The sequence below is a fragment of the Aquarana catesbeiana genome, linkage group LG05, assembly GCF_042186555.1.
Source record: "Aquarana catesbeiana isolate 2022-GZ linkage group LG05, ASM4218655v1, whole genome shotgun sequence".
Classification (NCBI taxonomy): domain Eukaryota; kingdom Metazoa; phylum Chordata; class Amphibia; order Anura; family Ranidae; genus Aquarana; species Aquarana catesbeiana.
Genome location: NC_133328.1, coordinates 465,697,768 through 465,711,924, shown reverse-complemented (window position 1 = coordinate 465,711,924; position 14,157 = coordinate 465,697,768). Strand labels below are relative to the sequence as shown.

Below are 14,157 nucleotides of genomic sequence, written 5' to 3'. Positions count from 1 at the left end.
GGGACATCAACATACAGTGGGGACGGAAAGTATTCAGACCCCCTTACATTTTTCACTCTTTGTCATATTGCAGCCATTTGCTAAAATCATTTAAGTTCATTTTTTTTCCTCAGTAATGTACACACAGCACGCCATATTGACAGAAAAACACAGAATTGCTGACATTTTTGCAGATTTATTAAAAAAGAAAAACTGAAATATCACATGGTCCTAAGTATTCAGACCCTTTGCTCAGTATTTAGTAGAAGCACCCTTTTGATCTAATACAGCCATGAGTCTTTTGGGGAAAGATGCAACAAGTTTTTCACACCTGGATTTGGGGATCCTCTGCCATTCCTCCTTGCAGATCCTCTCCAGTTCTGTCAGGTTGGATGGTAAACATTGGTGTATATAAAATAAGGTGCAGCGCTCAAATAATAATAAACTAAAAAGAAAAAATGCAAAAATAACAATGAAACGAATAGTCCCTCACAGGGACATAATGAACAGTCCTGTGGTAATTAAAGCACTAAAATTGTCCAAAAACGATTTAGTGAGTGTCCTTCACACGTGACAACATGCCAAAATATAGTGACTGATGGATGTGCCCAACACCGGTGAACAGAATGGCCTCTCACCTGATAAACAGGTTAATAATGCGTTCCCAGAAAGGGTCAGTCAGCACGAAATCCTTATCCAGATAATGATATTCCGTCAGGAAAACCCTGGGGCTGTAAGTCAAGATGGCTCTAGGCTGAGCTGTAGGTGAGGGTGGCTCTCACATGGCATATGTAATGCAAGAAAGGACAAAAATAGTGCTCTCTGTATACTCCAATTTATTTAAAATAGTATTAAAATCAAACTTACAAAAGTGGCACTTCACAAGTGCAGGATGAACACAGCAAGGAAAAATTGATTCACCGCTGTGTAGAGACACGGAGTGGAGCATGCGTGGTAGCAGCGGGTGACGTCACGCCGTTACGTTCTGGACGCGTTGCGTCCCAGTGGGCGGGGACTTCTTCAGCAGATGACGAGACGACGAGACTACGTGGGCACCCGCGCTATAAGGAGGTGAGTTGCCATAGCGACAGTCGACGCTTCATAGCAGGAAGAGACCGGAAATGTCCCCTGATGTTACAAACAGGGAAAAACGGAAACGACTCCATATGAGCTAATCGCTATGATTCACCAAGGAAATCAATTTACTTATTGACAAAGACAATCAAATAAACACCTCACGTGTTACCTTACATAAAAACATGTAAAAAACATGTATAAAACCGCATTAATGCCATTGCATTAATGCGGTTTTATACATGTTTTTTACATGTTTTTATGTAAGGTAACACGTGAGGTGTTTATTTGATTGTCTTTGTCAATAAGTAAATTGATTTCCTTGGTGAATCATAGCGATTAGCTCATATGGAGTCGTTTCCGTTTTTCCCTGTTTGTAACATCAGGGGACATTTCCGGTCTCTTCCTGCTATGAAGCGTCGACTGTCGCTATGGCAACTCACCTCCTTATAGCGCGGGTGCCCACGTAGTCTCGTCGTCTCGTCATCTGCTGAAGAAGTCCCCGCCCACTGGGACGCAACGCGTCCAGAACGTAACGGCGTGACGTCACCCGCTGCTACTGCGCATGCTCCACTCCGTGTCTCTACACGGCAGTGATTCAATTTTTCCTTGCTGTGTTCATCCTGCACTTGTGAAGTGCCACTTTTGTAAGTTTGATTTTAATACTATTTTAAATAAATTGGAGTATACAGAGAGCACTATTTTTGTCCTTTCTTGCATTACATATGCCATGTGAGAGCCACCCTCACCTACAGCTCAGCCTAGAGCCATCTTGACTCACAGCCCCAGGGTTTTCCTGACGGAATATCATTATCTGGATAAGGATTTCGTGCTGACTGACCCTTTCTGGGAACGCATTATTAACCTGTTTATCAGGTGAGAGGCCATTCTGTTCACCGGTGTTGGGCACATCCATCAGTCACTATATTTTGGCATGTTGTCACGTGTGAAGGACACTCACTAAATCGTTTTTGGACAATTTTAGTGCTTTAATTACCACAGGACTGTTCATTATGTCCCTGTGAGGGACTATTCGTTTCATTGTTATTTTTGCATTTTTTCTTTTTAGTTTATTATTATTTGAGCGCTGCACCTTATTTTATATATTTTGATTAAGGGATTTGATTGTGTTGACCCTGGTGTACAGCTGCTTTGTAGTTTTTTGCATATATGCGCTGATTTATTCAACTTTTTTCTTTGCGGTAAACATTGGTGGACCGCCATTTTTAGGTCTCCCCAGAGACGCTCAATTGGGTTTAAGTCAGGGCTCTGGCTGGGCCATTCAAGAACAGTCACCGAGTTGTTGTGAAGCCACTACTTCATTATTTTAGCTGTGTGCTTAGGGTCATTGTCTTGTTGGAAGGTAAACCTTCTGAGGTCCTGAGCACTCTGGAGAAGGTTTTCATCCAGGATATCCCTGTACTTGGCCGCATTCATCTTTCCCTCAATTGCAACCAGTCGTCCTGTCCCTGCAGCTGAAAAACACCCCCACAGCATGATGCTGCCACCACCATGCTTCACTGTTGGGACTGTATTGGACAGGCGATGAGCAGTGCCTGGTTTTCTCCACACATACCGCTTATAATTAAGGCCAAAAAGTTCTATCTTGGTCTCATCAGACCAGAGAATCTTATTTCTCACCATCTTAGAGTCCTTCAGGTGTTTTTTTAGCAAACTCCATGCGGACTTTCATGTGTCTTGCACTGAGGAGAGGCTTCCGTCGGGCCACTCTGCCATAAAGCCCCAACTGGTGGAGGGCTGCAGTGATGGTTGACTTTCTACAACTTTCTCCCATCTCCCGACTGCATCTCTCTTTACCTCTCTCACCAAGGCTCTTCTACCCCGATAGCTCAGTTTGGCCGGACGGCCAGCTCTAGTAAGGGTTCTGGTCATCCCAAAAGTCTTCCATTTAAGGATTATGGAGGCCACCGTGCTCTTAGGAACATTAAGTGCAGCAGAAATGTTTTTGTAACCTTGGCCAAATCTGTGCCTTGCCACAGTTCTGTCTCTGAGCTCTTCAGGCAGTTCCTTTGACCTCATGATTCTCATTTTCTCTGACATGCACTGTGAGCTGTAAGGTCTTATATAAACAGGTGTGTGGCTTTCCTAATCAAGTCCAATCAGTATAATCAAACACAGCTGGACTCAAATGAAGGTGTAGAACCATCTCAAGGATGATCAGAAGAAATGGATAGCACTTGAGTTAAATATATGAGTGTCACAGCAAAGGGTCTGAATACTTAGGACCATGTGATATTTCAGTTTTTTTTTTTTTAATAAATCTAAAAAAATGTCAACAATTCTGTGTTTTTCTGTCAATATGGGTTGCTGTGTGTACATTAATGAGGAAAAAAATGAACTTAAATGATTTTAGCAAATGGCTGCAATATAACAAAGAGTGAAAAATTTAAGGGGGTCTGAATACTTTCCGTCCCCACTTTAGTTGTATCTTTGATCTTAAAAACTACAGGATAATGCATGTGTGGTAACTTGCCCAACAAAAAATGAAAAAAATTAATAATAATATTATTCTTGATATCACTAGAAAAAAAAGCCTTTGAAAATTCGTTTGCAATAACTCCATCAGTATCACCAGCAAAACAGCTTCATTATTATCCCATTAAAGAAGAAGAGAATGTGCTCTGCATTTCAAGATTTCATAATTTGCTGCGTCACGAATGTTAATTCTCCATTACGAACGCTAGTTTACAAGACCGACTGCTTCTGGCTCATCCTTGCTTCCGAGCATGCGTGGTTGGACTTTTGTCTGACAGACTTGTGTACACACGCTTGTTAAATCCGACAACAGACATTTGTCTGTGGAAAATTTTAAAACCTGCTATCCAAAATTTGTCCGCGGAAAATCCAACAATTGTCCGATAGAACATACACACGATTGGATTTTCCACCAACAGCCTGTCATCACACATTTCCCGTCGGAAAATCCAGTCCTGTGTACAGGGCTTTAGGCCTAATGTACACAGGACATTTTAAAACCTCCCCTGAACAATTTAACTTGACAGATAGTAAACGACGTTTAAAAACGTCCGTTTTGCTGTGTGTACATGCCGCGTTTAGCAGCTTTTGCGTTTAGGAGCGTTAAAAAAAAAAATCTTTTGTCAAAAAAGTATCTCCATTAAAAACGCCTGTACATGCGGCTAAATGCGAGTTACCGCGTTTACAAGCTGTTACACGCATTTGGCTTTTAAAATGCCTCTGAACATCCATCCTGAATGCGTTTTTTTGCTTTCCAAAAAATGCTTCTAAACTCAACTGCCTAGAAAGGACTATAAACGACCCTGTGTACATGTACTGATAAGATAACATAGAGGAGAGTTCAGGGGCAGCTGAAAAAAAAAACCCGTAAACGTTCCATTTACCAGAAGCAGTGTACATGAGGCCTTAGTTTACAGCATTTCTTCACACCTGCTTAAAACTTTTGCACAGTACAGTATATATATTTGATTTGAGCTACAAAGTCTATATTTGTTGCTAAGACTAATAAATAAGCTCCACTGATTTGATCTGGTATTTTGATATAACAGTAGCTAATTCTTCCCTAGCAGACAGCAGTTGGTAAAGTTATTATTATTATTATTTTTTTTTTGCTCAATCTTAAAGTTTTGACTTTGTGATCTCAAAGCGTCTCAAGTTTTCAGGTTTTGCACAAAATGTTCTATTGAAGTTAAGCTCTGCAACAACAGCAGATGGTCTAACAACCACGTGAACATTTATTTCTTTGACTCTCGGCTAAGAATGCAAACAAAAGCAGTGTCTGGTTTACATGCCTCGTGAGCCTGAAGTAAAGTTCAGCTCCTGGGAACACAATGATGCACATTACCTCACCATTCAGCCACCCACACCAAACATATAATTACAGAAAGTCCGCCCCTTCTCTGTCAGACTTCAGCAGTGGAGTACAGGCGTGCAGTGTGCTGCACTAACCGGACGGCTGACATGTTTACAATTTCCAAACCCATGAAATGCTTTCTAATGGTATGACATTGACAGAAAGATTTTTACTCTGAAGTTGGATTTATGCTGCAAAACCTTTTTAAGAGTTGGCTTTGTGAGTACTACAATGGCAGGAATCCATCGGTTTTGTTTGTTACTTGAAGTCATCTAGTTGGTAGGTCAGCTTTGAAAGCTAGGGTCACACGAGACCGCATGATGAAACGCAGCATTTACCGCACAGACAAGGGTTCGTATCAGCTCTGGTAGAGAGCGGTGTAATTAGTGTTGCCACCTTTTCTTCAAGTCAAACCCGATCACTTTAACGGCGCACAGCAATTTTTTTTTCTTTAATAGTATAAATTATACATATATGTATTTTGCAATTCAATAACATTTCTAATCCTAGTAAGTTAATCACAAGAGTCCCCCTTTACATCAGAGTCCACAGAGTTAACCTTTTACATCTGAATCCACAGAGTTCCCTTTTTACTTCTGAACTCGCAGAGTTCTCTCTGGGGGACTCTGCAGACTCTGATGTAACGGAGAACTCTGGGGACTCTAACATGAGGGATGCTCTGGAAACCCTGATTTAGGGGGAACACTGATAACTCTGATGTAAAGGGGAACTCTGATGTAAGAGAAGCCTGATTTACCTTAGTGTACTCACTCAGAGGCAGGAGAGAGAAGGGACTTCAGTCACAGACAGGGATGGATGGTGAGCTCACTCACCTTGGCAGTCAGCACCTCTCATCCAGATGTATCTGAGGCTGCTGGACTTCAAATTTCCAGCCCCCACTTTCCTTTTCTGAGGCACAGCACCGGGGATTGGAGTGTGGGCAGACACAGAGGGGTAGAGGCGGGAGGAAGAGGAGTAGATCGAGCCCTCTCTGCTCTCCCGTCTGTGTGTGGGGGGGGGGACTGTTAGTGCTGGCTTTGGGCCGTGTGACAGAGAGTGTAACAGACAGACTCTCAGCTTACACAACTGCAGCCAGCAACCCTGCTGGGAAGCTATAGCCCTGTCTGAACAATGTGTCCGGGTTTCAGGCGGTCTGAAACCCAGGCGCATGATTCCAAACCCGAACTGTCCGGGTGATTCCCGGACAGGTGGCAACCCTAGGTGTAATGCGTGTTTCAGCACATCGCTATACTCTTTTTTTTTCATTCTGGATGGAGCAAGGGAGGATTATAACCCCTGTCGGATTAATTATTTTCACCATCTGTGTCCCATAGGGGAGATTTCCCTTCACTTCCTGTCCCATAGCCAAACAGGAAGTGAGAGGAAATCCCTGCAAATTAAGGGGATTCTTTGGGGACCCCAGGTCACCAGAACTAGTATCCACATTGGAAGATTTCTGGGGACAACCCAAAATTTGGGATTTTCTTTAACATTCACTTTCAATGATAATGGTAAACGGGACAAATAGAGAGGGTGAATCTTAATGGGGGCACAAACAGCAATAAAACCCGACAGGCGTTCTAATCCCTCTCCACTCTAGCCAAAACTAAAAAAAAAAGTTTTGTCTTTAGTTTTACTTTAGGGCCTCATTCACACGGCCATATGTTTATTTTCTGCAAAGAATGCAGGTTCTTGCTGGCAGAAGATTCAGTGTAAAATATGCACCCAAAATATTCTAATTTATGCGCATTTAGATGTGTACAGCATTTACACACATACAGTTCTTATATTGGCTTATGCATCTATGTTTGCATGCATTTATACATGTTTATGCATGTACCAGTGGCGGCCCGTCCATAAAGAACGCACAGGTGCCGCCTCCCCTATCCATGTGTCCAGCCCCCTGATCTATATATCAGTGGTGCTGGACCATGAATTTCAATGTTGAGTGGGTGTTTTTTGAAGCACCTGATTAGAGCTAGAGGGTCTAATAGGCTTCAAAAAAGGGTGCCCTCTGAGCGCAGAACATGTGTGAATTTTTCTCTATTTTCACATTAAAGTTCCTCCCCGCCAATCAGGAGGCAGGTCTGTGAGACCTGTTTCCCGATTGGCCAAAGCGGCAGGCGATTCTATTGGATGCCTAGCGTTATGGCGGCAGAGGAGACACATGGCAGAGGAAGCTGCTGGATGAGCAGACACCTGAGCCGCCGTGGCCGCTGCCTGCACTCCAGTAGAGGAGAGGACACCACAGCCCCATGGGTAAGTGCCGGACCGCCCAGGAGAGGGTGTTTCAGTGTCGTGCCATGCTGCTGGGATAAGGGGGTTGTTCTTTGTTTACCACCCCCCAAAAGAAGAACCCACCAGCCACCACTGGTGTACACACGTAAAATCTGCAGATCTGTGCGGCCCTGTTCGCCGCTGTGTCCTACTTTTTTTCCCTACATTTCTTTACGGGTAGATGTAGTTGTGTGTATGGGCTCATTGATTGCTATAATGCTAGATTTAAATGCACACAAGAGTATACGTTGTGTACATCTAAATGCAGCATTTATTCTGCCTGTGTGAATGAGCCCTTTACTTTTTTGGAAGTGTCACGCAGTGTTTTTATCATTGTAACGTCCTTCGTGAGTACCAAATCTCTCCTTTTCCCGCTCACTTCTGCTTGGAATGAAGAGTACATGTTGAAGTCAAGCACACTGCTCCATGCACATTACACATATCAGAATTCATAGTGTCTAGTCCATCTCAGGAGTGAGCAAGAGAGGGTGAATACATTCCTACATACAGTGAGACTATGGAGAATGAATGTAGCCACCCTCTAACAGGAGCAGAAAAAAGAAAGTTAGTTATAATTTTTTAAGTTAAAGTGGTTGTAAACCCTCACATATACCCAGTAAAGTGAACAGCCTCAGATCATCCATGGCCACCTGGCCTATAGCAGAATGACGGTCGGGCGGTGGTTGAGTTATCCTGACTGGACATCATATGACGTCCTGCAGGATAAGCCATGATTGCGCACAGCGCGGCGATCGGTGCTGTGTCACACTGCCACACAACTCCGATTGTGGTAAAGAGCTTATGACGTAGGCTCTTTACCACATGATCAGCTGTGACCAATCACAGCTGATCACAGCGTGTAACCAGCGTGTCCCACACAGGGTACTCACAATATCCAGGCGCTTCAGTGCGGTCAGCATACCATCCCGTTACCGCCCGGTTTCAACAATTCGTTTTTTGCTTGATGTAGAATGGCGCACTGAAGCGCCTGGATATTGTGAGTACCCTGTGTGGGACCTCTTTATTTTTGTTTCAATAAATTGCATAAACATACTACAGATCCTTTTCTCATTGATTTACTGAGGCACATTGGCGATTGATCCAGGATTCCAAGACGCACTGTTGAACCCTGTAGTGGTTCCAAAGCGTGTATTGACCAAGCTTAACAGCAAGGTCACACAGCTTAAGGTGAGCCTTCGTTACATGGGGGGGAGCACATGAGTGAGAATACAGCGTCTGATTATCGCATCACTTTCACAGCATACTGAATCGCATGGAGTGTGGAGCACCTGTAAATTGGATCAATTTGAACTTTGCACAGTGCACTTAAGCACTTTTTTATAATTCCAGTATTTGGATCTATTTAGATTTGCACGGACTTATTTTCTTTAATATTTTTCATTACTACATGAATGCACATTGTCACTTTATTATTTGGCTATTAAGCTCTTGTTATTTTATATATTTTTCATCATATATTTTATACATTATTATTACCATGGTGTAGAGAATATATTTTTAATTTATGTAAACATTCTATCATGGACTGTAGCACTGCCAAATTTTTCGCTGTACTCCAGAAGGTGAGCTTTGGACACCAGGAAGTGATGTGAAAACTGATCATACTTAGAAGCATATAAATGACCCAGGAAAGAATGCTGAACGCATTTCAAATCCATAAACTGACCTTTAAAATACAGCTCTCCTTCTGAACAGACAGAACGCACTGTTGCAGTGCATAGCTCACCTTACATATCCTGTAGTTTCCCAGTAGGTCTGTTTTATAGTCAGTGCCTGCTCTCTTTTTTTTTTTTCTCTTGGAAGGATGTTGTCTGCTTCCTCACCACATGAGCAAATCAAAGCATTCCATAAACCAAGCGGGACGAGACAGTCTCAGGAATGCATAAGTAAATAGTATGTGGAGCAGTAGGTTTTGCTGAGCACATTTTTTGCTGGGTTAGATTAGGTTCTTGTATTGTAGGTGGTAGTGGTGTACAGTGCACAGATGTACATTCCTATTCTCACAGGAAGAACAGGAACACTTTGAAGGGGAAATCTACTCTTAAGCAAGCAATTGCACTCCTTTCATTTAACAAACATTAAAGTGGGACCTTTACCTGGTCCCGGAAAGCTTTGTTTACTAAACAGTTATTAGTTCTTGTAAACAGATCCTATGACAACTTCCTGTGAGCCAACATTTCGCACCACTACTCTGTACACTAGATACTCTAGTTAGAGCTACTCAGATGACCAGTGAACTTAGAGACCCTGTCACCAATATGAAAAAAAAAGACTAAAACACAGTAAGATCTTTCTATAAATATTTTTTGTTCATTTGCATTGTGCCTTTGAACTTGCTGGGGAAAGTGACCACTGGAGAGAGAGAGTCAGTTCCCTAGCCCAACCACAGTTCCCCCTCCCTTCTGCCACATCATAGATCTCTCCTCTTCTGGGAGTGTCTAATTACTGCCTATACTGGCCCAGCTTCTCCATCCCCTTCTCTTCACCTCACCTTCCTACATAAACTTTTATGTAGCTGCAAGTGGGGAAAAAAAGGAGAATACTATGAACCAGCCTTTCATGATCTTCTTACTATAGAGGAACCCTTGAAATAAAATTCAGGTCTCAGGGAATCCCTGCTAAAAATGTTTACTGCTACAGCTCAAGGTACATTAGCCAATTAGCCGATTGGTGGTCAATGAGAGAAAGGTTTCCTTACACTATTGGTCAGTGGAAAGAATGCCCTGTTACAATGGTGGTCAGTAGGAAAAATGGTTTCTTGCCCGAAGAATGAGAGGAGAAGCTCTACTGTTCTATTTCAGGGGGTTTGGTTCTGAGTGGGGTTGGGCCCATCAGGCAGGAGATCAATCCATCACTGCTCAAAGACCCTCTAGCAACCTATAGAGGAGCCCTAGGGTTCTCCAGAACCCTTGTCGAGAAAGGCTGCTATAGAGTATAACTTAAGTGACAGCTCTAAATCTTCTGGAGTTGCTACCATCCAACATGGTGATGCCATAAAGCAGTCTTAGGCCTTTTGGATGTCTACACAAGGAAGGCTTTTATTGGTAAACAACATGCATAAAATATATCACATATATTCTCATGGGACATTATTTGTTGAAATTACTGGTCTGGCAACAAGGTCTCTTTAATGGGACCATACAGTTTTATATACAATTGTTTTGTTGACTGAACAATACAATTGGAAGATCCAAAAGATTGTTAGATGCACCATACACTTTGCAATCATATCAGTCTTTTTTCCTGTGATTTGATTTTCCATTCAGACTGCTCAGAATGATTTTTTATGAAATCGATCAGCTTTGCTCAATACTGATCTATGACCAGGTATGTATCTTTTTGATAATATATAGATTTAATCATATTGTCCAATTTAGTGAATTTAGTCAATCAGATTGATATGTGTATGACCACCATAAGGCCATACATACACTGCAATTTTTCTCATAGAAAAATGGGTAACAATACATCTGCAGGTCCTCAATCACATTCCTACTCATTCCTACATCCTTCCTCTTCAGCTTCAGGTACATGTGATTGAGGCACATGTGAGATTACAGTCTCTTTCCCACTTCTCAATAAAAAGGGAATGATCGATTCCTGCTCACACAGAGATTTTCTACTAATTTGGAAAGTATTACCGCACCGCAATGAGCCCTTATTTAGGTTGCAATCTCTCATATAACAATTTCAAGAGCCGTATACACTCAAGATCCTGGTTCGAATCAAGCGCATTGTTTGCAAGGATAGGCAGTGTGTTGATATCCTAAAGTAATAGCAGAAGATTCCTGCCCTGGGGCTTTCAGCACAGGACAGGTTTGTCTATTACACAAAGGATTCTGTTGCAGGAGAGGTGAGTATGCAAACAAGGGTTTACATTTCCCAGGATGCATTTGGGGCAATGCATCTGCACCCGCATGGATGTCACATTGAGAGCATTGGCTGTGCTAGTGAATGCGCTGTGTTCCAAATGACAGCAATGAGACTGCCTGCATGGGGATGCATGGAACACCCCCATCCTCATGTGGGTAAACATGGCTTTCCATGGGCGCACGGTTATGTATGCCCCATGTGAACGAGTCCTAAAGGGTAAGTATGAGGGTTACTCAAATGATAAGTGTTAAGGTTGTGCTTAGGTTATAGTGAAAGGTAGTGTAACTGCTGGGGTTACAAGGAGGACTAGTGTTAGGTTACAGGGAGGGTTAATAAAGAGAGTTAATGAGAGGTTTAGGGTAACATTGAGGGTTACATGAAGGCTTAGTATGAGGGTTAATGTTAGGAGTGTGAAGGTTAGTGTCAAGGCTACATGAAGAATTAGTGTGATTATTAGTGTAAGGGTTATACCAAGGATTATTGATAGGATTACACGGAGGGTTGGTGTGAGGGTTAGTATAAGGGTTATACGAAGGATTATTGATCGGGTTACAGGGAGGGTTGGTGTGAGGGTTAGTGTAAGGGTTATACCAAGGATTATTGATAGGGTTACAGGGAGGGTTGGTGTGAGTGTTAGTGTAAGGGTTATACCAAGGATTATTGATAGGGTTACAGGGAGGGTCGATGTGAGGGTTAGTGTAAGGGTTATACCAAGGATTATTGATAGGGTTACAGGGAGGGTTGGTGTGAGTGTTAGTGTAAGGGTTATACCAAGGATTATTGATAGGGTTACAGGGAGGGTCGATGTGAGGGTTAGTGTAAGGGTTATACTAAGGATTATTGATAGGGTTACAGGGAGGGTTGGAGTGAGGGTTATACGAAGGATTATTGATCGGGTTACAGGGGGGGTTGGTGTGAGTGTTAGTGTAATGCCCTGTACACACGGCCGGATTTTCCGATGGAAAATGTGTGATACCTTGTTGTGGGAAATTCCGACCGTATGTGGGCTCCATCACACATTTTCCATCGAAATTTCCGACACACAAAGTTTGAGAGCTTGCTATAAAATTTTCCGACAACAAAATCCGTTGTCAGAAATTCCGATCGTGTGTACACAAATCCAATGCACAAAGTGCCACGCATACTCAGAATGAATTAAGAGACGAAAGCTATTGGCTACTGCCCTGTTTATAGTCCCGACGTACGTGTTTTACGTCACCGCGTTCAGAACGATCGGATTTTCTGACAACTTTGTGTGACTGTGTGTATGCAAGACAAGTTTGAGCCAACATCCGTCGGAAAAAATCCATAGATTTTGTTGTCGGAATGTCCGATCAATGTCCGACCGTGTGTACAGGGCATAAGGGTTATACCAAGGATTATTGATAGGGTTACAGGAAGGGTTGGTGAGATGGGAAGGGGGCCTTAAGGTAGGATATCACTCTCTGTGCTGGCAGCTTTACAACAAAAACTATCATAACCAATCTTCCAGTACTGAGAGCTAATTTCTTGACATTCTGTGACCATTAGTAGATATATTTCCTGATTTAATAGTCCCTACTAAATCATGTTTGTTGTTATGTTGCCAGTCTTGGGCCAAAGTATAAGCAGGCACTCTTGCCTAAGTAAGACTGAAAGGAGTGTGCACGAATCATTTTTTGTGGCCAGATGGATACTACCTAACATGGCCACTAGCAAAATACTGGAGGCCAAACCACATATCTCAGTAGAAATAAAACATCTGGACATACAGAACAAATAAAAGTAGTGAAGGCAGGGACTGTGTGTCAGATTTTTCCAGATGCTGTAATATGTACAGATGAGCTCATTATAGAAATGAATGGTTCAGCATGGGTAACCAAAATCATAGGACATCCACATTGCCAGTTTTTTTTAGATGACTCCTAAAATATGCTACTGCAGTCTATGCATCTAGCATGTTCTTCAACAGGTTAACTCGGGGCTTCTGTGGGGATTCTCCAACCACATATTACTGCCTCTAATATGGACCTTACCAAACACCATATGAACGTATAAATGTCATGCAAGGCATTGTTATCTATTTGTAGCTCTAATGTGGTACATATGAGGATGTATTTACATACTATGACTAAGCATTGACCCACCGCAAGCTTTCTGCCTTATCCATGGGACTCCAGATGCAGCATAATTGCGGTGAAGGGGTTGTTCAGTTTTAAAATATCAGATCAGGTGCAGCAACTTTTCATTACAAAGACTGTTGCAGGACAATTACCTAGCTAATAATTAACAACCAGATTCAAAAGGGACCTTATTTATTACAAGTGTCATACACTAGCATACTTAAAGCATATCTACACCACAAATCTTTAATGCAATCCCTACCAGTCTTATGAATTGTGTTTTTCTTTTTTTCTCTTTATTTTCACCGGATAATCCTGCAAATAACTCACTTCTCATCCTGGGTGGCTATGCTCACTACTCCACTGTTTCTTTGGAGGGGTCCATGGTTGTCACCATTGTCACCAAGGCCAGACTAAAAGCATGTCTTCCTTTGTGTATCTATTATAACATGAGGGAAGATTAGTAGTTTACAGAAAAAAAAGGCAGAATAAAGAAAATGTTTTTTTCTTTCAGGTCAGCGCACAGGAAATTACAAGTACACTGCATTTGTGGAAAGATTAACAGATATTTTCTATACTTGCTGAAATGTTCTTAGCCTAAAAAAAGAAAACGAATGCAGCTCCTACATTTGAGGATTGGTAAGATGCCATTTATGAACTGTTTGTTCTAGGGTTTAGATAAACTTTAGATTACATTACACTTTAAAACTTTTTTCAGTGTGGGTTTCAGTATCAAAACTTTCTACCCTTAGTCTAAACTAGGGTTGCACCGATACTAGTATTGGTATCAGTGTTGGTACTCGGTACCGGTACTTGTGCAAATGCACTGATACCTGAAGCCGATACTTTCAGGCTTGGTTCTTTGAGCTGTAAGTAGATCTCCCCTGTTGACAACTGAAGTGTTAAAGAAGTCCGGTAATTGGAGCTGTCAAAAAAAAAAGAAAGCAGCCGGTAATGTTTATTAACAATATTGCTCAGGCT

The 14,157-nt window shown here is 42.1% G+C and overlaps 1 protein-coding gene and 1 long non-coding RNA gene across 10 annotated transcripts in view; one reads left to right on the top strand and one right to left on the bottom strand.

The window, feature by feature from the left end:
• The window catches only part of DLGAP1 (DLG associated protein 1), an 834,809-nt gene that overhangs the window by 183,412 nt on the left and 637,240 nt on the right, over positions 1–14,157 (bottom strand). The gene's annotated exons all lie outside the window — the stretch shown is intronic.
• Positions 4,941–14,157, top strand: part of LOC141145081 (uncharacterized) — a 136,464-nt gene continuing 127,247 nt past the window's right edge. For all 3 annotated transcript variants that reach the window (XR_012244509.1, XR_012244508.1, XR_012244507.1), the window contains exons 1-2: positions 4,941–5,049; positions 13,691–13,815. This is a non-coding gene — a long non-coding RNA (uncharacterized lncRNA). The remainder of the gene's footprint in view (positions 5,050–13,690; positions 13,816–14,157) is intronic.